Source organism: Podarcis tiliguerta (assembly GCF_965153285.1).
Source record: "Podarcis tiliguerta genome assembly, chromosome: 7".
NCBI classification, from domain to species: domain Eukaryota; kingdom Metazoa; phylum Chordata; class Lepidosauria; order Squamata; family Lacertidae; genus Podarcis; species Podarcis tiliguerta.
Genome location: NC_139540.1, coordinates 13,124,534 through 13,136,479, shown reverse-complemented (window position 1 = coordinate 13,136,479; position 11,946 = coordinate 13,124,534). Strand labels below are relative to the sequence as shown.

Below are 11,946 nucleotides of genomic sequence, written 5' to 3'. Positions count from 1 at the left end.
GTGCACACAAGAACGCATGCAACTTAAATGCAAAATATTTGTGCAGTTGTGAAAGGAAGAAAAGCCCGCAGAAGCAGGACAGAACAGGCTTGCAAATGAGGGCAGGCAAAATGGACAGAAGCTGGAAGTCAGTTGAGTCATCCAACCAATTTCTTCTGACCACATGAAATGGGGACAGATATCAAAATGACCGCCTGCTTGAACCTTCCTTAAGATCAGGCACCCCCAACCTGTGGCCCTCCAGATGTTTTGGCCTACAGCTCCCATGATCCCTAGCTAACAGAACCAGTGGTCAGGGATGGTGGGAATTGTAGTCAAAACATCTGGAGGGCCGAAGGTTGGGGATGCCTGCTTAAGATCTTCAGAGGTGCTTTGATGCCCCTGTGTTTTGGAGGCGAATGGTAGCCTCAGTGGTGGTGTCCATCTCTGGACAATTCACCTACTGTCTGGGCTCATCATATTAGTGGGATTGAATCATAGAATCTTAGAGTTGGAAGGGACCCCACGGGTAATCTAGTCCAACCCCCTGCAATGCAGGAATCTCAGCTAAAGCATCCATCACAGATGGCCATCCAACCTCTGTTTAAAAACCTCCAAGGAAGGAGAGTTCACCACCTCTTGTGGGCGTCTGTTCCAGTGCTGAACACCTCTTACTTCTTCCGAATGTTGAGTCGGAATCTCCTTTCTTGCAACTTGAAGCCATTACCTCAAGGTATTACCCTCCTGAGCAGGAGAAAACAAGCTTGTTCCCTCTTCCGTGTGACAGCCTTTGAGATATTTGAAGATGGCTATCATATCTCTCAGACTCCTCTTTTGTAGGCCAAACATACCCAGCTCTTTCAACCGTTCCTCATAAGGTTTGGTTTCCAGACCCTTGACCATCTTGGCTGCCCTCCTCTGCACACGTTCCAGCTTGTCAACATCCTTAAATTGCCCTATGCGGCCTAGGACCCTTGTACCTATGGGACCCCCTCTCCTGGTATGCCACGCGGAGGACCTTAAGGTCCATAAATAACAACACTTTGGAAGTCCCGAGCCCCAAGGAAGTTAGGCTGGCCTCAACCAGGGCCAGGGCCTTTTCAGCTCTGGCCCTGGCCTGGTAGAATGCTCTGTCACAAGAGACTAGGGGCCTGTGCGATTTGACATCTTTCCACAGGGCCTGCAAGACGGAGCTGTTCTGCCTGGCCTTTGGGCTGGACTCAGTCTAACCCCCCCCCCCGCCCATGTTTTGTTTTTTTTAATGGAACCACTTATATGGGATTTTCCCTTGGCTCTTTTTGCTGGCCCGTGTAGGACCAGCATGGATAGTTGGCACCCGTGAATATTTGACGTTTTCTCCCCTTATGGCTTTGATCTTTAAAGGTAAAGGTACCCCTGCCCGTACGGGCCAGTCTTGCCAGACTCTAGGGTTGTGCGCCCATCTCACTCAAAGAGGCCGAGGGCCAGCGCTGTCCGAAGACACTTCCAGGTCACGTGGCCAGCGTGACATGGCTGCTCTGGCGAGCCAGAGCCGCACATGGAAACGGCGTTTACCTTCCCACTAGTAAGCGGTCCCTATTTATCTACTTGCACCCAGGGGTGCTTTCGAACTGCTAGGTTGGCAGGCAGTGGGACCGAACGACGGGAGCACACCCCGCAGCGGGGATTCGAACCGCCGACCTTTCGATCGGCTTTTACCCTCAGCGCCACCCGCGTCCCACTAAAATGAGGCTGCATTTTAAACTGCATTTTAAACTGTATTTTAACTTAGATTTCAATCCCCATATTGTAGAGAGCAGGTCTAATGCTGTGATGCCAAAAAAAATTCTTTCTAAAGTAGGGAAGGCAGCCAGTGTTGGGTCCAGCTTCCATCATCCCTGAACACTGGCTTTGCTGGCTGGAGCCGATGGGTGTTGCAGTCTGACCGCATTGAGTAGGCCTCTGAGTTTCCCAACTTTAGATTTTAAAAGGAGAGCTTGGTCCAGTTTTTCTCCCCTCCCACGACTTCCCACTTGGTTGCTCCACAGGTAGAAAAGTTGGGGATGGGTAATTGCAGACAAGGAACTGCTGTGCAATATGGTTCTCTGTGGGTGGATTTTGCTTTAGATTGCGGGGAGGCATCATGTTTTAAAGCCGATGTCCATCTGATGTTGAGCAAGTGTGTGGGGGCATGATTGCAGCCGGCAGTCATGTGTGAGGCATCACACCACTTCTGGCTGCCACTGCTGCCAGGTTGGCTCAGTCATTCGGTGAAGCAATGCTCAGATGAAGGATCACCTCTTGATGTCTCTGTGTGTGCATGGAGGAAAACAACAACCAAATTTAATCCAAAGGAGGCAGCAGAGCTTTTAAATGCCTTTTATCTTGCCCTGAAATATACTCGGAGTCGAGAGTGGATTTCATGCTCTTTATTCAGTTCATAGTGGTGAGGAGGAATGGAAGTCCCCCACAATATCTGCTTTATATACATTATTTACACAATGGGCCCCACGTGATTGGCTAATTCCGGGATTCTCCTGTAGGCCAATCAGGTTGTGGATTCACTTCCACCTGGAGCTGGATTGGGTGGCTCCTGCAGACCAATCATACTGCTGCATTGTTCTAGGACCAATCAGACTGCTGCATTTTGGATCCTATTCAACTCACTACATAACATGCCCCATAATGGCCTTCTTGGTAGTGGCACCCTCCCTGTGGAACGCCCTCCCACCAGATGTCAAAGAGAACAACAACTACAGACTTTTAGAAGACATCTGAAGGCAGCCCTGTTTACGGAAGCTTTTAATGTTTGATGTATTACAGTATTTTAATATTTTTCTGGAAGCCGCCCAGAGTGGCTGGGGAAGCCCAGCCAGATGGACGGGGTATAAATAATAAATTATTATTATTATTATTATTATTATTATTATTATTATTATTATTATTAAATGATTGCTTCTCCTATGCTTTTGTGCTGCTGTTTTATTGGCTTTAAGCTGCATTTTCTCTCTCTCTCCCCCTCCCCCGATACTGTCTGTTTTTATATTGTACAGCACTTAGGGATTTAAAACCTATTAAGCAGCTTATAAGTGCTTGGAAATAAATAAATAAATTCAATTACATCCAAAAGTAGATGAAATGACCCTTCACAGCACCAGTAGCTGGCGCTAACCAAATCGCCTTAGCAGCGCTAAGCAAATTAACACATGTAGGGGAACAGGAAGCCCTTGTCTCTGTTCAGACCCAAATGAATAGAACTGAACTTTGGATGTTGTAATTCAGTTGTTTCGTGGTGGAGTTTCCCTTGGAGGTGTCTCTGTGCCAGGATGCAACTACTGAATTATGAGACTTCAAGTATGCCTTTAAACCACCAGTTCCAGAGGAATAACTGCAGGAGACGGTCAATGCCCTTGTGCCCTGCTTGTGGGCTTCCCAGACACATCCATCAGGGCTGGGCTACATAGGTCTCTAGTCTCATTCTGCAGGGCTGGCCTTACGTCAATACATACTAATGCACACCAGCTCTCCCGAGACAACGGGTAGCCTGCCAGGTGCTCTGACAGCCTTTCTCAAACCTGTGGGTCCCCAGATGTTGTTGAACTACAACTCCCATCACCCCTAGCTAGCAAGGCCAGACCTCAGGGATGATGGGAGTTGTAGTCCAACAACATCTGGGGACCCACAGGTTGAGAACCGCTGGGTTACAAGGACTGGGGTTTTATCTAGTCATCTAGATCAGGGAAGGTGAACCTGTGGCCACTATAGATACCCCACAGCAAACCTCAGTTTAAGCATTACAAATAGTGTTTCAAATGACATTTGTGTGCAATATTTCATCCTGAGTTTTTCCTACCGGTTTCTTTTAGGAGAGAAGGATGGCCATCAAAACAACAGCAAGGTGTGCCTCCCCGCACTATTCTGAGGGTGTTATCGCACAGAGCAAGCATCACACCCATGAACTGAGTGGATGTCCGACGCCATCGTATCTCAAGTTACTTCCCTGAAGTTATCTTGGACCGTGTTGTGTACATAGACGAGGCAGCCTGATTAGGTTACCCTGTGCCCCGGCACAGCCATTGTAAGCTGCCTTATACACAGTGAGACCACTGAGCTCAGCATCATTTGCTAACCAGCTGTGGCTCTCCAGGATTTTAGGCCTGCCTAGAGATATCACTAGGAGGACAGATCCTGAAGCTGAGGCTCCAAGACTTTGGCCACCTCATAAGAAGAGAAGACTCCCTGGAAAAGACCCTAATGCTGGGAAAGATTGAAGACACAAGGAGAAGGGGATGACAGAGGGCAAGATGGTTGGACAGTGTTCTCGAAGCTACCAGCATGAGTTTGACCAAACTGCGGGAGGCAGTGGAAGACAGGAGTGACTGGTGTGCTCTGGTCCATGGGGTCACAAAGAGTCGGACACAACTAAACTACTAAACAACAACAAAGAGATATCAAGGATTGAACCCAAGACATTCTGCATGCAGGGCAGATGCTGTGCCACTGAGCCTACAGACCTTCCCCAAGTTACATCTTGGATGGAAGCCTCAACATAGAAAGGTAAAGGGACCCCTGGCCATTAGGTCCAGTCATGGCTGACTCTGGGGTTGCAGCGCTCATCTCGCTTTACTGGCCAAGGAAGCCAACGTTTGTCCACAGACAGTTTTTCCGGGTCATGTGGCCAGCATGACTAAACCACTTCTGGCGAACCAGAGCAGCGCACGGAAACGCTGTTTACCTTCCCGCCGGAGTGGTACCTATTTATCTACTTGCACTTTGACGTGCTTTCGAACTGCTAGGTTGGCAGGAAGCCTCAACATAGGGTGCGTTAAAATGGAAAGAGCCTTGTCTTTGGAGCTCATGTGGCTGTGGGGATGCTGCTGGACTACATCTCCCATCATCCCTGACTGTATGCCAAGTCGGCTGGGGCTGAAGGGAGTTGGCGTCCAATGACACAGGTTCCCCACTTCTAATTTTGGATATGGGAGACCTTGTGGCTTAAAGTGCTGCAGTTACCCTTTGCATCTCCCCTGGCCCTCTAGATACAGTGATGAATCGAGTGGATTGTTGCACAGACTTCCATGGCACCAGGTGGCCTGAAGTCCAGTGACATCCACTTAGCACACTTGCAGAGAAGGCTACAAGGATATGGTTCACGGAACCTGAAAAGCATTTGCTCACAGCGTGAAATCCAATTATTGGCCCTTGGCTGCATACCCCTAATCTCCAATGAAAGAAGAAGGGAGGAGACGCTGTTGAGACATATGTATGTATGCAAGCTGCAAAAGAGCAGGCATTTTAAAAGTCCCCCACCCTTTTACAGCTCGACTCTCTCCATTTATTTACAGTATGGAAGGAGAAAAACAAGCCTGATGTGCAGGACTCCGCTTCCATATTTGGCCTGGAAGCAGCTCGGGTATCAATTACGTTCTGCGAAGCGCAAACATTAGCATAACTGCGTGAAGCAATCATGCCCCTCACAACGGCAAGCCATGCACAGAAGACCAAAATAAATAGAATTCACAGAGCAAGAGGTAATTCACAGACCGTCGACTCCGGGACGGTGGAGTTGCAGGGACAAGTGCATTCCTGGCGTGCCCCGTGCCTGCGCTGGACCGTCAGGCATCTCTGATGACTGGATATCTGCACAGGCAGGGTGTTGCTTCTTAGGCAGGAATGGAAACCATGACTGATAGGAGAGGGCTCAGAGACTCATTAGACCAGGAGGTTGTTTAGGGCTCCTTGCACAACCCTCACGAGCAATTAATTTCTAATTAGACAGAAGAGGTTAGGTCGGGCCTTGCCCTGGTGTGAAGAAGCATTCTGTAGGTTGGTTGTTAAGCAATCCACTGGGTTCTGGGGAAGACAACGACTCAGAAACTATCCACCCAGAGTGAATTATTACTATTAATCAAATTAATTGGCTGCTTTTCCTTGCCAAAGGAACATGCATAGTGTCCCCCCAAAGAATCCCGCGAGCTATAGTTTGTTAAGGTGGCTAAGAGTTGTTAGGAGACCAAGATCCAAGTTTGGGCAAGTACTTTTTGGTGAGAGAACTCCAGCGGAGATTTAAAAATCACAAAATATGCAGCAAAGGAAAGTGTGGAAATATAGGATGTTAGGACTTTAACATATGTCCATTTGAGTTCCAAAATGTCCCTCTTCCCCCAGCATAGGAAAAGACCACACATTTGGTAAGTTTAAAAATGGTTTACTTACAAACCCATCCAAGGTCAGATTTATGTGGCTTTCAACACATCAGTCTGAAAAGTTACACAGGCAGTAAAACTTGGTTTAGTTGTAGTGGTGAAAGTTCCTAAATTATTGGTAAAGAAACTCGAGAGTGGCTTAGACTCTTAGACTCTTCACACCGAGCTTCTCAGATAGACTGGAAGTGGAACAAAGGCTTGGTTACCTAATCCCAGATGAGCTAAACTTGACAGGAAAGTTTACTCTGGTCTTAACCCCTTCATGCATTAATTAGACTTATGCATGTTGGTTATATGCGGCTGGTTATCCTGCAAAAACAATACATTAAAAAATAAATTAAAAACACCCCAATCATTCCTTTGAACCCCACTTGTTTTCGGTGGGAGCACTTTAAAAAGGGCTTAAATTTCACCCAGGACACATACTTTCATTGGATTAATAGATAGATTTTGGGAGAGCAAATGTTGATATCATTCCTTTTTAAAAACTATTGGTCACTTTTTATGAGCAGAGAGTATACATTAAAAATAGGTTATAATAAAAAACAACGTATAGCAGGTCATTAAAAATCCACAGACAATAAAATAAAGTAAAACCCCATTAAAATAGCAGCAAAAGCAACAACTCATCAATAACAAGTCTCACCCCTGTGGTCCAGGCATCGCCAACCTGCGGCCCTCCAGATGTTTTGGCCTACAACTCCCATGAGCCCTAGCTAACAGGACCGGTGGTCAAGGATGATGGGAACTGTAGTCCAAAACATCGGGAGGGCCGAAGGTTGGGGATGCCTGCTGTGGTCCGTCAATAGCTTGTGGAGGGTAGGGAAAGGTAAATTTTTACCTGGCACAGAAAAGCTGCTAGTGATAGTGCCAGGTAGACCTCACTGGGGAAAGAATTCCACAAACAGGGAGCCACAATCAAAAAGGCCCAGTTGGTTAATTTTTGCAAGCTGCTTCTGATGTGTTCAGGGGTGTTTTGGGGTGAGAAGGGTCAAGCCCTGGGTATTTTGCACTGGATCCCCTGCCTGTTACCCAATTAAAAAAAAATCTTTTTAATGCTTTTGTTATAATTTGCCCACTCCTACATCTTTGGAAACTTCTTGCCTGTCTTGCTTTTCTCTCACATCAGAGCAGTCCAGCCAATGGCAGCCAGAAGCTCAGAAGCCCCACCTCCTCTGTTTCACTGGTCTGGTCGAGGGAACTGCTAGGCATGGCCGTCGATGCAGAATTGCTCCAATCGCGTGGAAACGGGAGGTTCAGTCTTAAGAGCAACATAGCACATTCCAACTCAGGTCGATGAATCAATCAACAATTACTAAATCGGAGTCTATCAGATGATTTAATCAAATAATAAAAAAGCGTAACACATTCCAACTCGGGTCTATAAATCAATCAACCATTATTAAATCAGAGTATATCAGGTGATTTAATCAAATAACAAAAGCATAGCACATTCCAACTTAGGATGATTAATCAATCAACAATTGATTGTCTAATATCAGAGTATATTAGACAATTTAATCAATTTTTTAAAAATAGTCTTGGCAGCCTTATGCATTAGTATAGAGTAGCCTTTCCTGATTTGGTGCCTTCCTAATATTTTGGACTACAACTCCTATCACCCGCATGTTTCCAAGGGAAAGCGCTGAGGACCAGCGAATAAACTTCTTGAGTTGCTTTCTCCTGGAGATGGATGAAGGAGCTGCAGCCCATGAAACAGGAGGACAATACGGTGGTACCTCCCGTTACATACGCTTCAGGTTACAGACGCTTCGGGTTACAGACTCTGCTAAGCCAGAAATAGTACCTTGGGTTAAGAACTTTGCTTCAGGATGAGAACAGAAATTGGGTTCCGGCAGCAGGAGGCCCCATTAGCTAAAGTGGTGCTTCAGGTTAAGAACAGTTTCAGGTTAGGAACGGACCTCCGGAATGAATTAAGTACTTAACCCGAGGTACCACTGTATCTCCTGTTCTGCTGCAATAACCCTCCCAGTCGCTGCTCATTTTGCAACACTCTGGCCGCGAGGGGCCGTTCTGCCGGCATCACCAGAATGTTCCTTTGCTTGTCTAAAGCTTTTACAAGAAGGAGGGAAAAAAGGAAGGAGGGAGAGGAAGAAGATGGCATTATGCACAATACAGAGCCAGTGTGGTGTAGTGGTTAAGAGCGGTAGTCTCGTAATCTGGGGAACCGGGTTCGCGTCTCCGCTCCTCCACATGCAGCTGCTGGGTGACCTTGGGCCAGTCACACTTCTTTGAAGTCTCTCAGCCCCACTCACCTCACAGAGTGTTTGTTGTGGGGGAGGAAGGGAAAGGAGAATGTTAGCCGCTTTGAGACTCCTTAGGGTAGTGATAAAGCAGGATATCAAATCCAAACTCCTCCTCCTCTTCTTCTTCTTCTTCTTCTTCTTCTTCTTCTTCTTCTTCTTCTTCTTCTTCTTCTACAAGCTTAAAAGCGAAACTTGTTTTTCGTGCCAGGCTCTTGTTCTGAAAAGGCTGGCGTGTGCTGGTGCCAGTGTGGCATAGTGGTTAGAGTATCGGACTAGGACCTTGGAGACCAGGGTTTGACTCTGCACTCATCCACTAGTTGTTGAAGAAGAAGAAGAGTTTGGATTTTATACCCCGCTTTATCACTACCCGAAGGAGTCTCAAAGCGGCTAACATTCTCCTTTCCCTTCCTCCCCCACAACAAACACTCTGTGAGGTGAGTGGGGCTGAGAGACTTCAGAGAAGTGTGACTAGCCCAAGGTCACCCAGCAGCTGCATGTGGAGGAGCGGAGACGCAAACTCGGTTCACCAGATTACGAGTCTATCGCTCTTAGCCACTACACCACACTGTTGACCTTGGTCCAGTCACTGCGTCTCGACCTAACCTACCTCACAGGGTTGTTGTGAGCACCTTGGAGGGAGGATATAAATGAAACAAACAAACAAACAAACAAACAAACAAACAATTTCCTTTGGGGGATTTGGATGGCACATTGCCCCTCCCTCTTCTAACTTAAGCCTTTCCAGAACAGAGAGACCCTGTATTGCATTGGCCAATACTATGGATTTTTTTAAAAAAATGCTTTAAAAAAAAATAGTATTCCAGGAAAGCCTCTGTTTACAGTAAAAAGGGTCTGCATCTGTCAGTTGCAACAACACCACAACATCTGATAAATGGTTAGCAATGGTGTGCTCACTGGCTTTTCTTAGTGTGTTTTTTTTTTTACCCTGTTGCGCAAATTTCAGATTAGGAAAGGATTAAGTAACAACAGTGTGTCTTAAGTATTACACATCATTTCTGGCTATTAGCCAAGGAATTCAGCATGCAAAAGCTGACATTGCTTAAGAAGTCAAATATAGCCCTGGTCACCGCAAGAAATGGCCCTCCTCCCGTCGCTCAAGGAAGCAGCTGAATTTCTGATCAGTAATGTGGTTGCTCGCTATTGAAGACTGCAGAATCTCCGGGCTGCGAGCCTAAGTTTGCAAGCCTGGCCATGCCTACTCAAAAGTAAGGCCCACTTAATTCAATGTGGCCTACTCCTAGGTAAGTGGAGTTGGGATTCCTACGGGATCGCCTCTCCTGGTATGTCCCACAGAAGAACTTACAGTCTTCAAACAAAAACATCCTGAAGGTCCCAGGCCACAGAGAGGTTAGGCTGGCCTCAACTAGAGCCAGGGCTTTTTCGGCTGTGGCCCCGATCTGCTGGAACGCTCTGTCACAAGAGACTAGGGCCCTGCGGGACTTGACATCTTACGCAGGGCCTGCTAGACAGAGCTGTTCCACCAGGCCTTTGGTCAGGGCACAGCCTGATTCCCTCCTTTGGCAATCTTCACAGAACTTTAGCCTAATGGTTGCCATCAATCTGAGTTGAATTAATTTTATAATGAAATGATATTAGAATGTTGTACGATTTTATTGTTGTTAGCCTCCCTGAGCCTGGCTTCGGCTGGGGAGGGCGGGATATAAATAAAAATTATTATTATTATTATTATTATTATTATTATTATTATTATTATTATGTCACCTCCTCACATCAAAATGGTTAAGCCCAGGCTGCTAAAACACAGCTAGCATCTGAACTTAAGGAGAGCTTACTGGATTTGGCCAATGGCCCATCTTGTCCAACGTCTTGTTCTCACAAAACCCTCACACAGGACCTGAGCACAAAAGCGCTCTCCTCCTCCTCCTGTGGCTTCCAGTATTCAGAAGGGCTGCGGCCTCCAACTGTGGAGGAATAGCATAGCTATCGTGGTTAGTAGCCATTGATAGCCCCTTCCGCCATGAATTTGTCCTATCCTCTTTTAAAGTCATCCAAGTTGGTGGCCATTACTCCTGCGGAAGGGAGTTCCATAGTTTAACTATGTGCTGCATAAGGATAATAATAATAATAATAATAATAATAATAATTGTATGCTGCCCATCTGATTGGGTTTTCCCAGCCACTCTGGGTGGCTCCCAACAGAATATTAAAAACATGATAATCCATCAAACAGGAGCTTCTAAAAGTCAGATAGTTGCTTATCTTCTTGACATCTGATGGGAGGGTCTTCCACAGGGCAGGCGCCACCACCACCGAGAAGGTCCCCTGCCTGGTTCCCTGTAACCTCACTTCTCGCAGGGAGGGAACCGCCAGAAGGCACTCGGAGCTGAACCTGAGTGTCCGGGCTCAGTGATGGGGGTGGAGACGCTCCTTCATGTACAGTGGTACCTTGGGTTAAGAACTTAATTTGTTCTGGAGGTCCGTTCTTAACCTGAAACTGTTCTTAACCTGGGGTACCACTTTAGCTAATGGGGCCTCCCACTGCTGCCACGCGATTTCTGTTCTCATCCTGAAGCAAAGTTCTTAACCCAAGGTACTATTTCTGGGTTAGCGGAGTCTGTAACCTGAAGCATCTGTAACCCGAGGTACCACTGTATACAGGGCCAAAGCTGTTCCTTTTATCTGTCCCAAGTCTTCCAACATTCAGCTTCAGTCTATATATAGAGAGCTTTTTGTTTTCCAGCTGGACCTCACCGGAACTCAGTTCCGGCACTTCTCAGGTGGGCGCCATAGCCATTCTCAGAGAACAAGGGAGGCGTTCATGGTGAGTTGCGGCATCTCATGTTCTGGAAAAATAGCACTGCTTTTATAAACTTCTGTTGTGTCACTTCTTATTTGCCCTGTTTCCAGACTAAAAAATTACCCAGACTAAAATGTTCTTTCCCATGCCACTGGAGACTGTGGGGAGATGCTGGCTCCTCCTCATGATAATAATAATACTAATAATACTAATAATACTAATAAATTTATTATTTATTACCCATCTGGCTGGGTTTCCCCAACTACTCTGGGCGGCTTCCACAGAGACCAAAAATACACTAAAATGTCACACATTAAAAACTTCCCTGAACAGGGCTGCCTTAAGATGTCTTCTGAATGTCAGGTAGTTGTTTATCGCTTTCACATCTGATGGGAGGGCGTTCCACTGGGCGGGCACCACTACCGAGAAGGCCCTCTGCCTGGTTCCCTGTAGCTTTCCTTCTCGCAATGAGGGAACTGCCAGAAGGCCCTCGGCACTGGACCTCAGTGTCCGGGGAGAACGATGGGGGTGGAGACGCTCCTTCAGGTATACTGGGCTGAGGCCGTTTAGGGCTTTAAAGGTCAACACCAACACTTTGAATTGTGCTCGGAAACGTACTGGGAGCCAATGATAGTCGGGCAATGCTGGCAAAGCGAGCAGTCATGGCATAAACTCCTCCTACAAGGCTCAGATTTTTGTCCCACTGCTCTGGCAGTGTAAAAACAAGCGAGGTTGC

At 46.8% G+C, this 11,946-nt stretch overlaps 1 long non-coding RNA gene across 1 annotated transcript in view; it reads right to left on the bottom strand.

The window, feature by feature from the left end:
• LOC310682265 overlaps positions 1–11,946 on the bottom strand; it is a 93,213-nt gene that overhangs the window by 19,826 nt on the left and 61,441 nt on the right. The window lies entirely within an intron of this gene.